Below are 22,300 nucleotides of genomic sequence, written 5' to 3' on the forward strand. Positions count from 1 at the left end.
TCAAAATGGCTTGGATGTTTCCCTTATGGATAAAGGGATCAAGGGGTATGGAGAGACAGCAGAATTAGGGTACTCAAGATGTGTGATCAGCCATGATACAATTGAAGGTTGGTGCAGGCTTGAAGGGCTGAATGGTCTACTTCTGTTTCTATTTCTACGATTCTATGATTCTTTGTGTCATTCACTATACATTTTTATTGACATTCAGTGTATGCTTTCAGGTTCTGTACGCAGCACTGTCAACACCAATTTAATCCACAGCACCGTTGTTTCTCATGTGAGCCCCTGGGCCAGTATACTCCACTTGTTCAAAAGGTTTCCCCACCAGGCTCAGATCCTCAGTATATAGTCATGGAAGATCACTAGATTGTGATCCTTCCCCACAAAGCTGCATCAATCTTCAACGCATCGCTCCACATGTATTCCTGCAGACTGGAATTTCCCAGCTGGCAGCATTCCCACATTCACGTCTCACTGTGTTGGAAAACCAAGTTTCATACAGACCAAAGAGTGTCTTTCATCGAGTTCATGATTTCCCCAACAGCTCATGACGAATGTCTCTGCATTCATCCAAGTACTTTTTTACCCAGACTGTGAATGGAATCCGGAATGCAGTGTCTGATTGGTGATGGTGGGAGGTACTCTCACAGCATTTACAAGACAGAGAAGGCTATGGTACAAGTACCCGCAAATTATATTTTTCCCTTTTCCATTTGTTTTTAATTAGATGAATATCACTGTAACAGGCTATTCTGGCCCACAAGCCGATGTTGCCCAAATGCTCCAATTTACCTCCAAGAGTGGAAGGAACAGGAACACCTGGAGGAAACCCACACAGATACAGGGAGAACATTGAAACTCCTTACAGATAACACAGATTTGAATCACAGTTGTTGGCACTGAGGTATTGTTGCCATAACCGCTACGCTAACCATGCCTCCCTATAGAATGGTACTGGATTGGTGGGTTGAAAGACCCGTTTTTGTGCTGTATGTCTTTATGGCCCTGGGATATACTCCTCTCCTCAGAAGTAGACAATAAGACTGTGGTTTGTAACTGAAGCTCTTTATTGCTGTATTTTAGGACAGGGCACCAGTCTTATTTTACACTGTCCACACCTTCAGGGACTACATAGTCCCTCATCAAACCCCAGGCATGGAATCCCAGTACTGGACGGGGGTGGGTGCTGGGGTTGGGGTGGTGGACTAGATGAGGGGGCAGGTAGATGAGGGGGGTGCTCGACAGAGAGGGCTGTCCATGGGAGGGGTGGGGAAATCACTGCTTAGTGTGGCCAGATGTCACACTAGGTCGGACAGTCCGGCTTTTGAGCACTCTGTCCTCTGTCCAGCACCACCTCGAGGTGGATGTACTTTATGAAAATATTGTGAGTGATTATACTAGGCACAGAGAGAGATAACAGAGGTGTTTTTATTGTGCAGGATAATTGTAAATTTTATGAATAAAATATATTTTTGGAATGCATGGATTTGTTTTTGGTAGGTCATGCTTAATGAATATTGTAGAGTTTTTCGAAGAGGTTATCATGAAGGTAGATGAAGGAAAGGCTGAGGTTGTCTACATGGATTTTAGTAAGGCTTTTGACAAGGTCCCACGTGGGAGGTTAGTTCAGAAAGTTCAGACACTAGGTATCTATGGAGAGGTTGTAAACTGGATTCAAAATTGTCTGTCTGGGAGAAAATAGAGAGTGGTAGTGGATGGTTGCTTCTCAGACTGGAGGCCTGTGATGAGTGGATTATTGTTGTTTGTTGTCTATATCAATGATCTGATTGATAATGTGGTAAATTGGATCAGCAAGTTTGCTGATGACACTAAGATAGGAGGTGTTATGAAAAACAAGGAAGATTTTCAAAGCTTGCAGAGGGATCTAGACCAACTGGGAGAATGGGTCAAAAAATGGTAGATGGATTTTAATGCAGACTGATATGAGATGTTGCATTTTGGAAGGGCAAATCAAGGTAGGACATTCACAGTAAATGGTAGGGTTTTGAGGATTGTGGAGGAGCAAAGAGATCTGATAATTCAGGTACATTGTTCCCTGAAGTTGTTTAAGACATTGGTGAGGCCAAATTTGGAATGCTGTGTGCAGTTTTGGTCACCTAACGACAGGAAGGGTTAAGATTGAGAGAGTGAGAGAAGATTTACTAGGATGTTGCTGGGTCTTCAGGAGTTGAGTTATAGGGAAAGACTAAACAGGTTAGGACTTTATTCCTTGGAATTAAGAAGAATGAAGAGAGATTTGATAGAAGTTTATAAGATTATGAGAGGTATGGACAGAATGGATGTGAGTAGGCTTTTTCCACAGCACAGTTTGGGGGAGATAAATAAAAGAGGACATAGTTTCAAGCTGAAAGGGGAAAGGTTTAGGGGGAACATTAGGAGAAAGTTCTTCACTCAGAGAGTGGTGCGAGTGTGGAATGAGCTACCATCTGATGTGGCGAATGCTGGCTCATTCTTAAGTTTTAAGAATACATTGGATAGATACATGGATGGGAGAGGTTTGGATGGTTATGGAATGGAAGCAGGTCAATGGGACTAGTGGAATAATGGTCAGCACAGACTAGAAGGGCCAAATGGCCTGTTTTCTGTGCTGTAGCATTCTATGATTCTATAAACTATTTGAGGATGGTGACTCTGTACCTGCTACTCATGAGCAGAGTTTTCATGATCCTTGTCGCCAACATTGGTTACTAGAGAGGCAATAACAAAAAAAAATCTAAAATATTGAACATCGCATTGAATTTTTAAATCTAAATGTAAAATGGTAGTTCCTGCAGCAGCCACGTTATGACTCAGGACAAGAATTCATTGTTTCCACATTCCAACCTTTAAAGCTGTTTCTTTTGTTCATTTTTACCCTTATCTTGAGTTCTAAGAGCTCTTATGTTTAACTAATTATCTTTCATTTGAAAATACATCAGGAACTTATTGGAAGTCAGGGAAAGGAAATAACATGATTGGGCTTACTGCATTGCCCCTTCCTATAATAAGTTGCTGTAATAATGTCCTCTCCCACTAAATTAATGTTTACTATTTTCCTTGTATAGTTATCACTGATTATTGATGATGTTATTTAACAATTTTTTCTCTTTTTTTTCTTTTTTTCTTTGGCTTGGCTTCGCGGACGAAGATTTATGGAGGGGGTAAAAAGTCCACGTCAGCTGCAGGCTCGTTTGTGGCTGACAAGTCCGATGCGGGACAGGCAGACACGATTGCAGCGGTTGCAGGGGAAAATTGGTTGGTTGGGGTTGGGTGTTGGGTTTTTCCTCCTTTGCCTTTTGTCAGTGAGGTGGGCTCTGCGGTCTTCTTCAAAGGAGGTTGCTGCCCGCCAAACTGTGAGGCGCCAAGATGCACGGTTTGAGGCGTTATCAGCCCACTGGCGGTGGTCAATGTGGCAGGCACCAAGAGATTTCTTTAGGCAGTCCTTGTACCTTTTCTTTGGTGCACCTCTGTCACGGTGGCCAGTGGAGAGCTCGCCATATAACACGATCTTGGGAAGGCGATGGTCCTCCATTCTGGAGACGTGACCCATCCAGCGCAGCTGGATCTTCAGCAGCGTGGACTCGATGCTGTCGACCTCTGCCATTTCGAGTACTTCGACGTTAGGGATGAAAGCGCTCCAATGGATGTTGAGGATGGAGCGGAGACAACGCTGGTGGAAGCGTTCTAGGAGCCGTAGGTGGAGCCGGTAGAGGACCCATGATTCGGAGCCAAACAGGAGTGTGGGTATGACAACGGCTCTGTATACGCTTATCTTTGTGAGGTTTTTCAGTTGGTTGTTTTTCCAGACTCTTTTGTGTAGTCTTCCAAAGGCGCTATTTGCCTTGGCGAGTCTGTTGTCTATCTCATTGTCGATCCTTGCATCTGATGAAATGGTGCAGCCGAGATAGGTAAACTGGTTGACCGTTTTGATTTTTGTGTGCCCGATGGAGATGTGGGGGGGCTGGTAATCATGGTGGGGAGCTGGCTGATGGAGGACCTCAGTTTTCTTCAGGCTGACTTCCAGGCCAAACATTTTGGCAGTTTCCACAAAGCAGGACGTCAAGCGCTGAAGAGCTGGCTCTGAATAGGCAACTAGAGCGGCATCGTCTGCAAAGAGTAGTTCACGGACAAGTTTCTCTTGTGTCTTGGTGTGAGCTTGCAGGCGCCTCAGATTGAAGAGACTGCCATCCGTGCGGTACCGGATGTAAACAGCGTCTTCATTGTTGGGGTCTTTCATGGCTTGGTTCAGCATCATGCTGAAGAAGATTGAAAAGAGGGTTGGTGCGAGAACACAGCCTTGCTTCACGCCATTGTTAATGGAGAAGGGTTCAGAGAGCTCATTGCTGTATCTGACCCGACCTTGTTGGTTTTCGTGCAGTTGGATAATCATGTTGAGGAACTCTGGTGGACATCCGATGCGCTCTAGTATTTGCCAAAGCCCTTTCCTGCTCACGGTGTCGAAGGCTTTGGTGAGGTCAACAAAGGTGATGTAGAGTCCTTTGTTTTGTTCTCTGCACTTTTCTTGGAGCTGTCTGAGGGCAAAGACCATGTCAGTAGTTCCTCTGTTTGCGCGAAAGCCGCACTGTGATTCTGGGAGAATATTCTCGGCGACACTAGGTATTATTCTATTTAGTAGAATCCTAGCGAAGATTTTGCCTGCAATGGAGAGCAACGTGATTCCCCTGTAGTTTGAGCAGTCTGATTTCTCGCCTTTGTTTTTGTACAGGGTGATGATGGTGGCATCACGAAGATCCTGAGGCAGTTTACCTTGGTCCCAACGAAGCTTGAAAAACTCATGCAGTTTGGCATGCAGAGTTTTGCCGCCAGCCTTCCAGACTTCTGGGGGGATTCCATCCATACCTGCTGCTTTGCCACTTTTCAGTTGTTCGATTGCCTTATATGTCTCATCCAGGGTGGGAACCTCATCCAGCTCTAGCCTTAGGGGCTGTTGAGGGAGCTGGAGCAGGGCGGAATCTTGGACTGAGCGGTTGGCACTGAAAAGAGATTGGAAGTGTTCTGACCATCGGTTGAGGTTGGAGATCTTGTCGCTGAGGAGGACTTTGCCGTCTGAGCTGCGCAGCGGGATTTGGACTTGGGGTGAGGGGCCGTACACAGCCTTTAGAGCCTTGTAGAAACCCCTGAAGTCGCCAATGTCCGCGCTGAGCTGGGTTTGTTTGGCGAGGCTAGTCCACCACTCATTTTGGATCTCCCGGAGTTTGCGCTGAAGATGGCTGCATGCGCGACGGAAGGCTTGTTTCTTCTCTGGACAGGACGGCTTTGTAAGGTGAGCCTGGTGGGCAGCTCGCTTCTTTGCCAGCAACTCCTGGATTTCCTGGCTGTTTTCGTCAAACCAGTCCATGTTTTTCCTGGAGGAGAAGCCCAGTACCTCTTCAGTGGATTGCAGTATGGTAGTCTTCAACTGATCCCAGAGGGTTTCAGGGGACGGGTCCGTGAGGCGGGTTGCATCGTCGAGCTTTGCTTTGAGGTTTGCCTGGAAGTTTCCTCTCGCTTCGTCTGACTGCAGGTTTCCAACATTGAACCTCTTTCTGGGGGCTTTATTGTTCCTGGGCTTTGGCTTGAAGTGAAGGTTGAGCTTGCAGCGAACCAGCCGGTGGTCAGTGTGGCATTCCGCGCTAGGCATGACCCTGGTGTGGAGCACATCTCGTTTGTCACTTTCTCGCACCAGGATGTAGTCCAGAAGTTGCCAGTGTCCAGGTAGTCTTAAGGCTGTCCCTCTGCTGAAAAAGGGTGTTTGTAATGACAAGCCGCTGTTCTGCTCAGAGCTCCAACAGGAGGCGCCCATTGTCGTTGCACTTGCCGACGCCATGCTTGCCCAGGATTCCTGGCCAGGTTTCTGAGTCTTTGCCGACACGAGCGTTGAAGTCGCCCAGGATGACAACCTTGTCGGCTGTAGGGGTGCGTTGGATGAGGTTGCGCAGGTCGGTGTAGAACTTGTCCTTTTCTGCTGGTTCCGCCTGGAGGGTTGGAGCATAGACACTGATGAGGGTGATGTGACGCTTGTTTTGAAGGGGGAGTCGCATGGACATGATTCGGTCCGAGAGGCCTGTCGGAAGGTTTACGAGTTTGGAGGCAATGAAGCTCTTGACCATGAAGCCTACACCAGATAGGCGTCGTTCATCCGAAGGCTTGCCAGACCAGTAGAGTGTGTAGCCCGCGCCGCGTTCTTGGAGGCTGCCTACATCTGCCAGGCGGACTTCACTGAGAGCGGATATGTCGATGTCAAGTCTGAGGAGTTCATGTGCAATGAGGGCAGACCGACGTTCAGGTCAGTGGCTGTCAGCCTTGTCTAGCATGGTTCTGATGTTCCAGCATGTTAGCTTGAGTTTGTGAGCATCTTTTGAGGGGGAGGACGTGGAGGGGGAGGACGTGGAGGGGGAGGACGTGGAGGGGGAGTACATGGAGGGGGAGGACGTGGAGGGGGAGGACGTGGAGGGGGAGGACGTGGACCTGTCCTCGGGCCTGCGCAAAGGAGCTTTTAGGTGGAGTGCAGTGCGCGCAGTACTGGCCCCACCCTTTACACCCATGGTTCGTGTGCCGTGGCCAAGCAAGCTGGGACGTGGCAGCGAGGTCCTTGGGTCGTAGGTTTTGTATCGGAGTGGTCTTCTCCTATGCAGGTTTCTTACCCGGGCTGGAGGGGTCTGCCTCCCCTCCTTGGTCGGTCCATACTGCCCGGACCGGGGCCGAGGCCGCCGCAGCTCACCCTGTGCCTGGACTGGGGCCGCCGCCTCCCACTCTCTGCCCGGATCGGGGCCTCCGCCTGCCCCACTCGACCGAGGCCGGGGCCGCCGTCTCCCCCTTGCTCCTGCCCGGATCGAGGCCGCCGCCGTCTACCCTTCGCCCGGACCGGGGCTGGGGCCGCTGCTGCTCTCCCTGTGCCTGGACTGGGTCGCCGCCTCCCACTCCCTGTCCGGACCGGGGCCTCCGCCTGCCTCCCTCGACCGAGGCCGGGGCCGCCGTCTCCCCCTTGCTCCTGCCCGTATCGGGGCCGCCGCCGTCTACCCTTCGCCCGGACCGGGGCCGGGGCCGCTGCTGCTCTCCCTGTGCCCGGACTGGGGCACAATATAACAATTTAACAATTTACAGTACGGAAACAGGCCATATCGACCCTTCTAGTCCGCACCGATTTACGTGAAACTCCACTAGTTCCACCTACCACTTACTTGATGTGGACCAGAAACTTCATTGGTTTAGTCACATAAATATTGTGGCAACACAAGCAGGTCAGGCACCTTCTCACGGTGTGACCGGTCTAATCGACTTACCGGGTACCATTAATGACCTGCTTGTGTCAGTCCGGCAGTTATATTTCACAGCGCAGCCGACCACACTCTGACAGCCCCCCGGCTCCGCTTCCTGAGCCCTGCTGCCTGACAGCCCCGGCACCCTGCTCCCTTCCTCCTCCATTCCCCTCGCTCCCCACCTCCTCCCTCTCTCTTCCATTCCTCCTTCCCCACCCCATCTCCCCCCAACAGCCCCAAACCGATCCCACCATCCTGACACAAAAATACTCGGCAACCTGAACAACAGGTCTAGTAAATGCTATTCCCTCACAAATCCAATCAATTACACTCAATGGTCTAATCACAGTGCGGAGATCAACTCAGTTATGCTCTCTCCAATGGTTATCACTTTCCGGAAAAAAAAATCCATGATAGAAATTGGAGATCTGTCATGGTTTTTCCCCCCAGAGACCAACATGTTTATAATGCTGCATTTTCTTTAATTAAAATTGAGTACCATTAACACAGCAAATACGCACTTCATTAAAGTAATTTGGGGCATTTCTTTCTGTGGTCACGTCGGCGACGTATTGTTTGTAATCCAATAAATGTATCTATTTTCTGTGAAATATTGCAATGTCTGTTCCACCCATGTGTTAAATGGTATCTTTAAATGGGATATTGCCTGTTTACCAGTCAGAAGCTCTGACATTATCGATCTGATATCGACAGTTTCTCGGGTGCAGAAGGAGATCGATGGAGAAAATTGAAGAGACAATTATCATTGTGCCTGTTGCTATTTTCCCTTGGTAATGGGAAGGTGGGGGGAGTGAAGAGAGAAAGAGAGAGAGAGAAAGAGAGAAAGGGCCCTCTCAGGTGGCCTGAACACCCCTCTGTAAAGCCGTATGCGGCTAATGAAGTACTCACTCCGAGGCACCAACGCCAATTATCCTCTGGGAGGGATCATCGGCGGAGAGCCGAGCTCCCCCAAATAATCTTAATGCAGCCAGGCTAATCGAAGTCCAGGCTCCAATGGTTGCTGCCAGTTTGATGTCTGAGGCCTTAAGTGAGGTTCTCTGAGTTCCACGCGACATACGAAAGTGAGGGTCTCCTCCACTCATCATTATCAAATTTGGTGAGGACTTGACTCCAAAACTCAGCCCCCTGGGATCTGTTTATCTTCCAGAGAAACCGATTTGTTATCACAGCTAATTGGCTGAAAAGCAGTGTTCGCCTTGGTCTGTGGCACCAACGCTCTGCATGCCTTTCCACTTCTAATTGCCGCCTTGTTCTTCATAACCTCTGCAAGAACTGTTTCCTGATCTCAATTATTCAATTTTCAGATCTCAAGGAGGTGAGAAGAGCTTCAATAGCATTAATGGCCTGACCATGGATTCAGCATATCCCAGCCTGAACACTGACACTGGAAATATGTATTTCCCTTGCCTGCTGCAGGTCAACCCTGTGCTCTTCTGCTTCAACACACTCCAGTCAACCAGCTCCAGAGAGTACTCCGAGGCACCTCTAGCTGAACAGGTCCTTTCAGATGTACCAAGTAACACTGCAAGCAGCCTTTTAGAGCTGCCACCTGAAAGGTGAGTCTGCAGGTTAGGATCAGCTCCTGCTGCTGCCCTCAAGGCGGAGGGTCCATCTGAAAGGGCCAGAGAGAGAAGCCACTTTCAGGTGCTTGGACGCAGATAATGTGTCGGCAGTCGTGGCTTGGGGAGTGCAGCTGGGAGGTTCAGGTGGCTGCGGAGAAGACGCCTTTCTGTCTCCTGAACGTGCCGCCTGAGGGAGAGCAGCGCCCGAGCGAACGCCAGCTCCTGTGAACTGTGGCCGTAGTCCCACCACTGCTTTCAGATGCAACGGGGGATTCTCCGAGCTGGAGATTATACCTACAGGAGGAGGGTCAGGTAAGTAATCCTCCTGGCCAGGTTCTCCACCTTCAGGTGGCCACCCGACGGCCGCATTGAGGTAGAATAGACAGCTTTACAGTCAGGTATTCTGACCTCCTGAAAGCAGCTAGAGAGTGAAGAGATGAGCTCTTTCTGACATTTGGGTCAGGGGTGTTTCCCAAAATTCATCAGATAAAAGAACCCATGCTAAGCACAGATAAGCACCTGTTTATTACAAAGTTTTGGAAGTCATTTGCAACATTACTTTCCTCATTTTTGGGCATGACGCACACATCACTTTCAGAATTAATGCTAAAATTCTCAAGAATTGTTATCTCTTACAGATTTTAAAATGTTGTCAAGAAAACAGTCTGTGTGGCTCAATTAAACTTTCCTGTACATAATGTATATTCTTTTCTCTTGATGATGTACATGTGTAATTCATAAATAGGCATAACTAAATGGGAAACCGAAAGGTCATCATCTCAATCAGGTTCATTGATGAACTGGTAATTGAATTGAAACTGTGTATTAAAAATTTCACCAGATTTCATTTTTTCTACCGTTCTCAGTGAAGAGGAAATAGGGGTATTTATCATTTTATGGCAGGGAAGGAAATTTTCACTTGCAGCTGATTTGGTGTGTATATTAAAAAAATATTGGCCATGAATCAGTTGACAGGATTGTCAGGGCACGGCTGCAAAATTTAACTGTGCAGTCAGCTGGGCTGCCAGAGCACTGTACATAACCTATCACTCGTGACATCTCCACTGGAGGCAGGATCCCTTAAAACACGTGAATTGCAGAATTACTTGCAAATAATGGTGCTGTGTGCAACATTGCTGAGTTCAGCTTGTCCTATAATTTTTCCCATTTCCTAGAAGCATTGGCAGTGTGAAAGGGGCTATTGACTCACTTCCTGACTCCCACCCCACAAGCTTTCCACTATCTATTGAGCAAACTGAGTAACGAATTGCATTCAGTGGCCTACGTCTGATACTATTTGCCAGCATTCCATTTCACACTGCCAACCCTCATAGCAAGCGGGAAAGCTTTTCCACTGCACCCTGATTTAACTGGTTCATCGGCAACCCAACATTTTAAGGGGGGGGGTGGAATCCCCCTCCAGCAGTGACAATAAGTGCAGGTCGTGCTTTCACACTGCTAGAAGACAATTAGTGAGTAAACTCAGCTGACACTTGCACCCACCAAGTGTCAGAGCCCAGTTGAATTTAACTCGCCCTGCCAGGTTGGGACATTTCAGACCGCACGATTAACGGGAATGGACCCGCTAAATCGGCGGAGTGAACGGTGCTGAAGGATAGTGTTCCACCACTTGGTTGTGCATTGAAAATGCTCTCCACTTGCCTTGATTAGTGTATTTCCAACAATACTCCTCCAGATGAAGCAGTTTGCTTGACTGTGAACCATCAACCATCCAAAGCATTCCCTCATTCCATACCAACACACCACACCAAGACTTCTTCATCTGCACCTGCCAAATCTGTGACCTCAACAAAATAAGCTTAAAAGCTAAAGCAGTATCTCTTTCTGTTTGTAGGAACGGATGGATTTCCCAGCAGGAAGAAAGAAGCTGCGTGAGTTTGAGTTTAGTTATTAAGTGATAATGATTATCTTGCACCTCACTAACAAGAATAATTAACACATGTACTGGCAAACAGACAAAATGCTGCTCTGCAAACAAGAGTTAATTGTTCTGCAAACAAGACCATTGTGTGCTAACTGATTGTGTGACACATTTTCATAAGAAAGCCTGCTGGGGGAACCCCTAAGGGAGCATCTTTAAGCCAATACATTTCATGGAGAAACTGTTAAACACAGATACTTTTGCTCCTCAGAGTGTTGGCTGACAGGCAGCCTGGAAGCTGCTCTATCAGTGCTTGGAATTTTTAAAAAATCTGGTGTGATTCCTTGGTCAATTGCTTTCATGTTAAGGGACAATTAAATGTAATTCTTGTATGTTTCATTCATTTATGGATTAAATTTGTTCTCCCAAAGATTTGGATGGCAGAGAACTGTATCACTCAGCTGACAAAGATTTACTTCTCCAATTGCAGACAACTGGATCCAATATATTTATGCAAACTATTGTGTTAGGCACACATTCTAAACTGTGTTTAATGTGTCGCACGGTTAATGTAGTGGTCATTGTAACGCTGATACAGCTCCAGTGACCGGGGTTTAACACCAGCAGGGTCTGTAAGGAGTTTGTATGTTTTCCCCATGTCTGCTGAGTTTCCATTACGTGCTCCAGTTTCTCCCACCTTTCAAAAGGCACCGGGGTGTGATTAGGTGTGATTAGGCGGTACGGACTCATGGGTGTGACTTTGCTGGATGTCTAAAAAAATTTTGAACTTAGACCACAAGACCAATGAGACCATTCAGCTCTTCAACTCTTCTACCATTCCATCATGGCTGAATTTCTATTCTTTTCAACCCTGCCTGTGGGATTGTGCTCTTCCCCTGCCCCTTCACCACCATTTTGTTCAGACGACCATCTACATTTTGCTCCTACGTTGATGAAGGGCTCAAGCCCGAAATGCTGGTTATGCATCTGTTTGACCTCCAGCATTGCGTTTTGCATAAAGCCATGTAAAATTTACAGAGTAAAGGATTCAGGGTCTTGACACCAGAACAAGTCTTAGCAGGGGGCGTTAGGGTAACCACGGGGGGGCGGAGGGGGGCGCAATTTGAACTTCAAAAACTCGTTCAGCAGGGGGTGGGCGTGTTTGTGGTGCCTACCTACCATGAACCTCTTCCGTGTTTCATCGTTCCCCCTCCCTTCGACGTAGCAGACAAATGCACTGCTTATATTGCCTGGAGACTAGTGATACTCGTGACGTGTGGCTGCAGGTCACATAACCTAATTTGATGGGGGGGAGGGGCTGACCTATGGCCAAGAGTGGTCAGAGGGCTCACAATGCCTCGCTTGGGGATGGGGGCAATGCCTGCAATGCCCCCCTCCCCGACCCTGAGATGATTACACTGAAAGGAATGATCAATTCTCACCAAACAAGGGCAGTATGAGAGCACTAATTATATATAGGCTTTATTTATGATGGCTGCAGAGAAAATAGTGTCTATAAGTCTGGTATGTGTTTTAACACTTCTTTCCAATGGGAGGAGAGAGAAGAGTGTGTGTCGGGGTGGGGGGGGTTGGGTGGGGGGGGGGGGGGTGTGAAGAATCTTTCAGAATGCTTACTGTCTATCCCAGGCAGTGGGAGAATATGTTGCAGCAACTCCGCACTAAATTGTAAATGCTGTTTGTCCATTTGTATAACAATGGCATGAGGATTCAAATCCAACCTGAAAATGCTTTCAGTGCACAGCGAAATCTAACCTCAATTTTATAAGCCTGGAGGCATGCTATCACATTTTGCCACAAGTGAATCCCAAAATGACGCAGTCAGTCCTCACTTTTAACTTTGATATGTTTCTGCAGAGACGAGCATCTACATTCTAAAATATTATGCTGCATTTTACCAAAAGAATGAGCTCAAGTTTCCACACTAGAAACATTTTGGTGGTGTCAATCTTGGGGTTTGCTGGTCAATGGTGATATTCACTTCTTTAAAGATGGAATTTAATGCAGACAAGTATGTGGTAAATGAGGAGAGGGATCTGGGAATCCAGAAAGTGGCATCACAGGTAGATTGGGTTGTAAAGAGAGCTTTTTGGCATATTTGCCTTCATAAATGAAAGTATTAAGTGTAGGAGTTAGGATGTTATGGTAAATTGTATAAGACATTGGTGAAGCCAAATTTGGAGTTTTGTGTGCAGTTTTGGGGTCCTAACTACGGGAAGGATTGAAAGGGTGTACTAGGATGTTGCCAGGAACTTCAGGGATAAGCAAGTTAGACTTTATTCTCTGGAGCATAGAAGAATGAGGGGAGATTTGATAGAGGTACACAAAATTATGAGGAGGATTGACAGAGTTAATGCAACCAGGCTTTTTTTCACTGAGCTTAGGTGAGATACAAACAGAGGACACGGGTTAAGGATGAAAGGGGAAAAGTGTTGGGGGAATATTTAGGGGAATGACAACGCGGAGATTAGAGGGAGTGTGGAACAAACTGCCCGTTGAAGTGGTAAATGGTGGGCTCAATGTTAACATTTAAGAAAGATTTGGACAAGTACATGCATGGGAGGGGTATGGAGGGCTATATACCTTGTGCAGGCCAGTGGGGTTAGGCAGAATAATAATTTGGCACATACTAGAAGAGCTGAAGAGTCTTTTTTTGTGTTATGATGTTCTTTGGTTCTCTGGTTCTTTCTTAGTAACCGCCTTGATCACATCCACAAGCACAGTCTGTCTCATGTCACGGACAACTTAGCGATCTAGAGGTGGATATTCAGAAGTCATAGAGTCACACAGAAACAGGCCCTTCAGCCAATCATGTCAATGCTGACCATCAGGGGCTGACCTCTACTATTCCCTTGGTCGCTAACCTCCTCTGCTTTGGTGATTGAAGCACTGGTCCAGATGCTTTTCACACTGTGAGAGTGTCCACCTTCCTCACTTATCAAACAGCATTTTCCAGATCAACTATCCTCTGGAAAAAAAATCTTCAGATCCCCTATAAACCACTTACTCAGAAACCACAGAAGGATTATCTGCACAGCTGTAAAGCACTTTTATCGCATTGGGAAAACAGAAGATTTATTAACTATTGATTTCGTATTTATTTTGTATTTTTAATTCAATTGTCATTGTTTTTCAAATTTGTTTTGACAAAGTCCAGGTGCAGCACTAGAATTTCTATGTATATGGATATTGGTAGGCATGTGCATATGACAATAAACTCATTATCATTACTGCTTACCTTGAACCTGTGACCTCTGGACTTAGACACCATCACCAGGGAGAATCGCTTTTTTTTATCATCTACCCTGATAATACATCTCATAATTTTGTATGTCTCCAAAAGCCTCCTGTGCTCTGAGGAAATTTAACCCCAGTCAGTCACCCTTTTCATGCTGAAATCCTACATTATAGCCGGCTCAAGTTAAAACAAAAGGCAAATTTACCTTTTAGTGTGACAACCCAGAAAGGTGGATCCCGTGGTGCCTTTATGCAGAGCTGAGTTGGGAGCTGGCTTCCAGAGCTGAAGGAGGTGGGGCGGGTGGTGCAGTTGCACTGCCCACCACCGCGGCGCCAAATTTATGCGCCGAGAAGGGAAAGCGGTCTATACTCGAAGATGGCAACTGAAGAGCAGGTAAGAGGACTAGTGGAGATCTGTCCAAGCAGGCAGATCTCCTGTGCAACGTGATAGCCTCTTTTAACCATATAGATTTTTAAAAATTCACGCTCTGGGTCGAAAGCTGACAGTGTCATCACCACGCCATCAGCTTTCCCCTTTGGAGCCACATTTAGCAGCATTCCTTTTATGGAGGAGGTAGGGTGACTTCACTCCACCTCTGAGTCTACCCCCCGAGGTGGATTGAATATAGCGCGAGTTCGACCAGTCAATCCTCCTTTTCTGGAGGTAAGTGAAGCAATTTAAAGACAGAGAATATCTGTCTTTTCAATCATTTTTTTTTGTTCACTATAAAAGTGCCTAGTGTTTTTTGGATAAAATAAACCGCTGGAAAGGGTCAAACAGGATATGCAGGGGCAAAGGGATGATCAACATTTCCGGTTTAGACATTGCATGTATAGAAGGAAGATGGCCAATACATAGAAATGAAAGGGTGGGGCACAGCAGAGCTGGTGAATGATGAGTGGAGTCACATGAGATAAGGTTGGAGCCAGATGGGGTAGGATGATGGAACCAGCTGCAGGTGGAGGGAGGGGGGCAGGAAAGGCATAGGAAAGCAATGAAAAATAAAAACGTGATAGGTATATGAATGATGGACAGATGGGGCCTGGTGGAGGGAAGGATGATGATGGAGAGATGGACCATGGTGAGGGAAGTTGATGGACAGATGAAAGATGGTGGGGAGGATGATGGGCAGATGAGTCAAGTGAAGATGGGGAGAGGATACGACAGTTGAATCATGGGAGTAAAAATAAAGGTGGATGGGCACTGTCAATGAGGGGAAGAAGGAACCCAGAGCGGGAGAATGATGGGCAGATGGAGCCCAGAGGGGGAGGATGGAGGGCAGATGGAGTCCAAAGGGGGAGGATGATGGGCAGATGGAGCCCGAAGGGGGAGAATGATGGGCGGATGAAGCATGGAGGGGGAGGATAGTGGGTAGATGGAGCCCAGAGGGGGAGAATAATGGGCAGTGCCCAGAGGGGGAGAATGATGGGCAGATGGAGCTCAGAAGGGGAGAATGATGGGCAGATGAAGCACAGAGGGGGAGGATGGTGGACAGATGAAGAAAGGAGGGGGAGGATGGTGGGCAGATGGAGCCCAGAGGGAGAGGATGATGGGTAGATGGAGCCCAGAGGGCAGATGGAACTGGGGTTTGGGGAAGTTAAAAGAAAGGTGAACTATGGGAGGAAATAAAAGGGAATGTGGATGATGGGCAGATGGGACATGTTGGGGAGGGAAAAATAGTTGTGCTTTCATTTCAATAAATACTTGGAGCCCATTTGCCCTGTACTTGGGCTTTACAAACTATGGCAATTCTTCTCATGGACTTTCAGGAAAGTATTGTAAACACTCCTCTTGTTTAGAATGAATGTATATATTTCACTAAAAATGCCAAATAGAACTTTTATTAGTCAGTGAAGTCCTGTCATATCTGATGAACGTAACAAATGAAATTCAAATACTTTCACTTCAAACCACCAGTAATAGCTTGAGGGCAACACACAGCTGAGTGGTATAATTAATGTATTTTACACATCAAATCTTACACTATGTTAATCAGAGTATTATAATGTGCATTATAATGACCTACTAAAGAATGTGATAACATGAATAACATCTGCCGGTTCAAATGTTTGTGACGTTGTTGCGGAAAAAAAAATGAGCGAAACAGATGGAAAATGAACACTGGAAGCCAGAAATTCTGCAAAACTCTTCAGGATGAAGCATCCATTGGGGCAGATCTTCTTCCCTTCATTACCTCATGGTTAATACTAATTCTAAGTTCTGCACGATTTAAACATTTGAGGCAGGTATCTTGCAACTGGAGAGGTCCTACATAATGGGAACTCAGAGTAGCACCGCACAACCATGCTATCGTTAGTGTTGTATAACGGCGGCAGCAGATGGAGAGGTGGTGATGCCCAACAAAAACACTTATGATTTTTACACAGAAATAAAGGGAAAAACTCTGTAAGGAAACATTGCATTCTTACCTCCGGAACGGTCATTCACACAGGAAGCACTTTTACACTGCCTTCAGGTGTGGCAAAATTTGTCAGGAGGTGATCGTGGGTGGACATCGATTTAATTTGCCCAGTTGCTTACGGAGTGCCGGCCAGTCAATTTAAACTGCATCTGCCTTGTAAAAATGTGCAGGGGTCTTGGTGGAAAAATTACGGGATGGGATTTAGCAAATAAATTGCGTCACAGCATTTTTAGACTGCTGGCAGAGCCGAAAATTTGTGCAAATGTTCTGGATCTCAATGGCTGTGTAAAAGTGCCTATTTATTACTCCAGGGCAGTGGTTCCCAACCTTTTACTTTCCACTCACCTACCACTTTAAGTATTCCCTATGGCATAAGGGATTGTTTAAGGTGGTATGTGGGTGGAAAGAAAAAGGTTGAAAACCGCTGTTTTGATCACTCCAAATTGACTCGTTATGTGTACAGTTTCATAACTCCAAAGGAAATGGGCCAATGACAATTTTTCTCAGCAAAATATTTCAGTAATAATTGGGTTTAACCTTCCCTTCCTACTCACATACCACCTTAAGCAATCACTTACTAATCACAGAACACTTATGGCATAGGGAAGAAACATAAGAAGATGATCAGCTGCATTGATGTACATGTTTATAAATACGCTTCAGTACACAAAAGTGATGGAAAAATTCAGCAGGCATCCGCAGGGAGTAAAAGGCAGTTGACGATTTGGGCCTGACCCCTTCCAAAGGAGGGTTGAAATTTGGGCAGAGGCTGGAATAAAAGAGAGGGGGACTTGAGAGTGTAAAAAGTTTTTGCTGTTTATGATTTAGGAGCTCTAGCAAATAGACAGATGGAATAAGGTCAGCCTGCATCTAATTTAATTGAGCAGTAAAGAATTACTGGAGGAACTCAGCAGATCAGACAGCATCTATGGATAGAAATGGTTAGTCGAGGTTTTGGGTCTGGCCCCCTTGTCAAGGTCCTGTATGGGAGACTGGTCAAGAAGGTATCACAATGAGGTAGTAAATTGGATTGGACATTAGCTCTGCGGGAGAAGCCACAAAGTAATAGTCGATAATCATTTTCTATCTGGAGGCCCGTGACTTTAGTTTTTTTTTTCAGATATTGGTGCTGGGCCAATTGTTATTTGTCATTTATATAAATGATCCGGATGATAATGTGGTATGTTGGATCAGCAAGTTCGCAGATGACACAAAGATTAAAGTTTAATGAACAGCGAGGTAGACTTTCAAAGCTTCCAGTGGGATCTAGATCTGCTGGAAAAATGGGCTGCAAAATGGCAAATGGAATTTAATGAGGACTAACCAAGGTAGGACATACATGGTAAACAGTAGGGCACTGATGAGTGCAGTGGAACAGAGGGATCTGGAAACACAGATACATAATTCCATGAAAGTGGCATTGCAGGTTGTATCAAGAGCTTTGGTATATTGACCTTCGTAAACCAAAGCATTGAGTATAGGAGTTGGGATGTAATGGTAAAGTTGTATAAGAAATTGGTGAGGTCAGATTTGGAGTATTGTCTGCACTTTTGGTCATCTAACCACAGGAAAGATATCATTTAGCTAGAAAGACTGCAATGAAGATTTACAATATGATGCTGGGATTTGAGGAGCTGAGTTACAGGAAATGGTTATATAGTTTAGGACTTTATTCCATGGAGTGTCAGAAAATTAGGGGACCCTTGATAGAGGAAAACAAAATTACGATGGGTATAGATGGGGTAAATGCAAGCATGTTTTTTTTCCCACTGAGGTTAGGTGAGACAAAAACTATAGGACATGGGTTAAGGGTGAAAGGTGAAATATTTAAAGTAAACATGGGGGATCTTCTTTACACAGAGAGTGGTAAGAGTGTGGATTGAGCTGCCAGCTGAAATGATGAATGTGGGCTCCATTTCAACATTTAAGAGAAAGATAGGTACATGGATGAGGGTGGGGGGTGGGGTGTATGGAGAGCTATGGTTTGAGTGCAGTTCAATGGGGCAAGGCAGAACAACATTTTGGTTCAGCCTGGAAGGGCTGATAGGTCTGTTTCTATGCTGTAGCGTTCGATGGTTCTAAACACAATCTACTGTAGGAAATCAGTGGGGAAGAGCACCATCAGTGGCAGACTGATGCTGTCTGACCCGCTGAGTTCCTCCAGCAGATTGCCGTTGAATTCTGTGACCTCGTTCTGATTTTCTTTTCTTTCTATAATTCTTGGTGCATATAAGTTGGCGCACAGCATCGTGGGCTGAAGCACCTGCACTGTTCTATCTTATTTCCTCATTTATTTCTCAAATTTTTACACATCTTCTTAACTTAGCTATATCCAATCATAACTCGGAAGAGCAGTTTCTGTGATGGAAATTGAAAACCAGAATGATGAATTTTTATGCGGATAAACTTGGTTAACTGGAGACAAAGCAGCTCTCCGATCATTGGGATCTTGACATGATCTGAGTTATGCCAGATTTGTCCATTCTAATATTCTTCGCCATCTAAAAATTTTAATTCAGGAAATTGTAATTAATGCTTTTATGGATGTAGCACACAGGCAAAATGGATCACACCGCTATAGAAAAGGGCTAAATTTTATTGTTTGTCTTTAGAATATGATACCAGATGCACCACAGCCACCTCCTTCACATTCATTCGCTCACAGATGTTAAAGTCTCACATCGTCTGTCTTCTGGACCAATGCAAAAAACATTGATGGTCTCATTCCAAGAGGCCAAAGAGAATTTTTTCAGGAACTGCCTATTCTTAACTGAGATAACAGGAAATCAGATATTGAAAAGGAAGGGCCAGGAGGGTATGGACAGGATTAGTGGAACATTCTATTTAAGAAGAAATTACGGATACAGCATGGTAACAGACCCTTCTTGCTCTGCCCATTTTCTACCAAGAGATCAATTGACTTACCAACCTGTAAGCCTTTTGTATGTGGGAGGAAACTGGAGACCCAGGGGAAACTCCATGAGGTCACAGAGAGAACATATGAACTCCTTATAGACAGCAGTGCATTTGAACCCAGGTTGATGGCAATTGTAATAGCATTTTGCTAACTGTACCATTCCTGAGATGCTCCTTGATATATTAACTTTTTAGGGTCATAAGAGTGTAGAGCAGGGAAAGAAGCCCTTCAGCCTGACTTGTCCATGGCAACCAGACTAGTCCAATTTGCTCGTAAAAACAAAATGCTGGAGAATCTCAGCAGGTCAAACCGTGTACTTTATGTAGCAAATATAAAGATACAGAACCAAAGTTTTGGGCTTGAGTCCTTCATCAATACTGCTGAGTTTCTCCAGCCTTGTTTTTTTTAATGGTGTCTGCAGACTTTCGTGTCTTATTCTCATTTGCTTGTGTTTGGCCCACAAACCTTTCCGACTTAAATGGCTTTGGAAGCATAGGCAAAATATTTTTAGATAAACTAACCTATAATTGTGCAGTTGTTCTGACTTTTAGATAAACAATGTGAATATTGAGTTATTAATTATAGCATCTGCTAAGTACAGAGAAAAACGTTGTTTTGCGTGCGATCCATGGAAGTTAACCTCTGCATATAGCATGAAAAGTAGATGACTTCTCTTCTTGACCTTTACAAGCTGACTTAAAAGCCACATCATGGGCAACACAAATTATTACCATTTTGTGAATAGGAAAAGTTAGAACTTTATTATACTGGTATTTCCCAGGGCATGGTTTCAATTAAACAGCTGCACCTTTGGGAATCTAACTATTGAGGTTGGTGCATCAACACATGATACTCCATATTAATTTCATAGCTTTGTATCCCATGTTTACAAGAATTGAATGTGAAACTAACTGCCGTTGCCGTTGTTTGTCTTTGCCAGAGATAAAAGTAATTCAAAAGAGCCCAAATCAGCACCACTTAATATCTGATCCAATGAAACAAATGTGCTTTTAATGTCTTGATAACCTGAGAAGGGTGAAGTCAAGTAAAAGAAGAAAATCTCCAAAACATTGGTAATTTTAAAAAATTTTTATTTTTATTTTTCACACTATAAACACATTGATCAAGATACATACATTTTCCTTTTCAAATATATACAGTGTCGTTTTCTCCCCCCACCTTCCCATCCCACCCTCCCTACCTCCCCTCCCATTCATTTAAAGTTCAGAATCTAAGATACATTAAACACGTCAAACAATGTTGTCACTCAATAAAAATAAACAAGAAGTTCCACTGAGTCAATTCTTTTCATTTCCTTCTCCTTCTGTCATTTTAGGTGGTAGATGTCCCCGGTAGGTTTTCTCTATTGTGTTTCATGTATGGCTCCCATATTTGTTCAAATATTGCAATATTATTTCTTAAATTATATGTTATTTTTTCTAGTGGAATACATTTATTCATTTCTATATACCATTGTTGTATTCTCAAGTTATCTTCTAATTTCCAGGCTGACATAATACATTTTTTTGCTACAGCTAGGGCTCAAAACATTGGTAATTTAATTCAAAATTAAAAAGTGGCAGAAATACACTGTAGGGCTGTCAGCCTCTTTGAAAAAGAAGAAAGAGTATTATTTTGCTGCAAATATTTTCATTGGATATATGATACTTGTGTGTAGTCTGTAATGTTGCTTTGCCATGTTTCCTGGGGTATGGATCACAAGTAAAATAAACTATATTACTGAATGACTATGGGGAAATCGATAAATAGTGAAGCAGGCCCTGTTCATTTCACAGTTGGACAAGGCACTGTTGACACAGGGTGGAATTGAGAGTGAGCATTACTTGCTTGCCTCATTGTCTAAGTGTATACAGTGAGGTTGGAAGATTTTGGGAAATTGAAGAGGAAGAAAATAATGAATGTCATGTGAAACCAAGCAGTTACGATCTCATGGGATATAATTCCTGTTTAATAGGGCTGATTAAAACTTTCATCATTGATTTAGCTGGAAATATGTTACAGTAGGTAATGTCTGGATTTCATCCTGTGTTAAATATCCATCATAATTCTGAGGACTCTATTTCCAAAATGACTATCAGTTCTTTTAGATTCTGCAAAATAGTGCCAAGCCTTCTTGGCAACTTCTCAGACAACAGAACACAATGCAGACATGAATTTCCAAGCAGTCTGGCGCTTTGTAAATATCCAAATACTTAAGCAGATAATGATCACAAGGAAAACTATTTCTTGCAACAGGATGAGAGCAGAATGTGACTGATTCAGGTTGGATTATAAACTCTCTCTCATGAGCTATTAAATTCCATTTAACTCCTCACTAGGAGAAAGAACAGCTGGGGGTGCAGGAGTAAAGTTAATTCTGCATCAATTTGTTCCATCTGTACTTCTTTATTAATTGAGTAAGCTAACCTGCTTTGGGTGCCCCAGATCAGGACTGGGCCACTTGCTCCCATTAAAATGAACGTACTATCTATCCTCTGACAGGTGCAGGTTATCCTTATCCATAAAACCAAGAAGCAAGAACTGAAGGGGGTCTCACAGTTCCTCAAGAAAGTCAAAAAGGCTTCAAATTAACTTTCCTACTTAACCTCCATAAGTCATGAAGCCTATAACTCTACAAGTCAAGTTAAATCAAGCATATTGTCAACTGACTGCGCAAGCACAACTCGATGGAACAGCGTTTTCCGGTCTTCAGTGCAGAACACGCAGACACACAATCAGACATCACACATTTACAGATAAACAATACACACGCAGGACAAGTATTCATATATACAAATAAATAAATAAGTTTTGTTTCATGACTAGGAGAGCCTCAGATAGTTAATGTCGTTCAGCATTCTCACTGTCCATGGGAAGAAGGTGTTCCTAAGCCAGGTGATGCTGGCTTTGATATGCTTGCTTCTCTTTATGATGGGAGCATCTGAAAAATGCTGTGTGGAGGATGGAAGGGGTCCTTGATG

At 44.8% G+C, this 22,300-nt stretch overlaps 1 long non-coding RNA gene across 1 annotated transcript in view; it reads right to left on the reverse strand.

Moving 5' to 3' along the window:
- LOC138753697 (uncharacterized) overlaps positions 1-11,985 on the reverse strand; it is a 34,150-nt gene extending 22,165 nt beyond the window's left edge. The window contains exon 1 of the long non-coding RNA XR_011351374.1: positions 11,904-11,985. This is a non-coding gene — a long non-coding RNA (uncharacterized lncRNA). The remainder of the gene's footprint in view (positions 1-11,903) is intronic.
- Between the last annotated feature and the right edge of the window lie 10,315 nt (positions 11,986-22,300).

Source organism: Narcine bancroftii, chromosome 1, assembly GCF_036971445.1.
Source record: "Narcine bancroftii isolate sNarBan1 chromosome 1, sNarBan1.hap1, whole genome shotgun sequence".
In the NCBI taxonomy this organism is placed as follows: Eukaryota; Metazoa; Chordata; class Chondrichthyes; order Torpediniformes; family Narcinidae; genus Narcine; species Narcine bancroftii.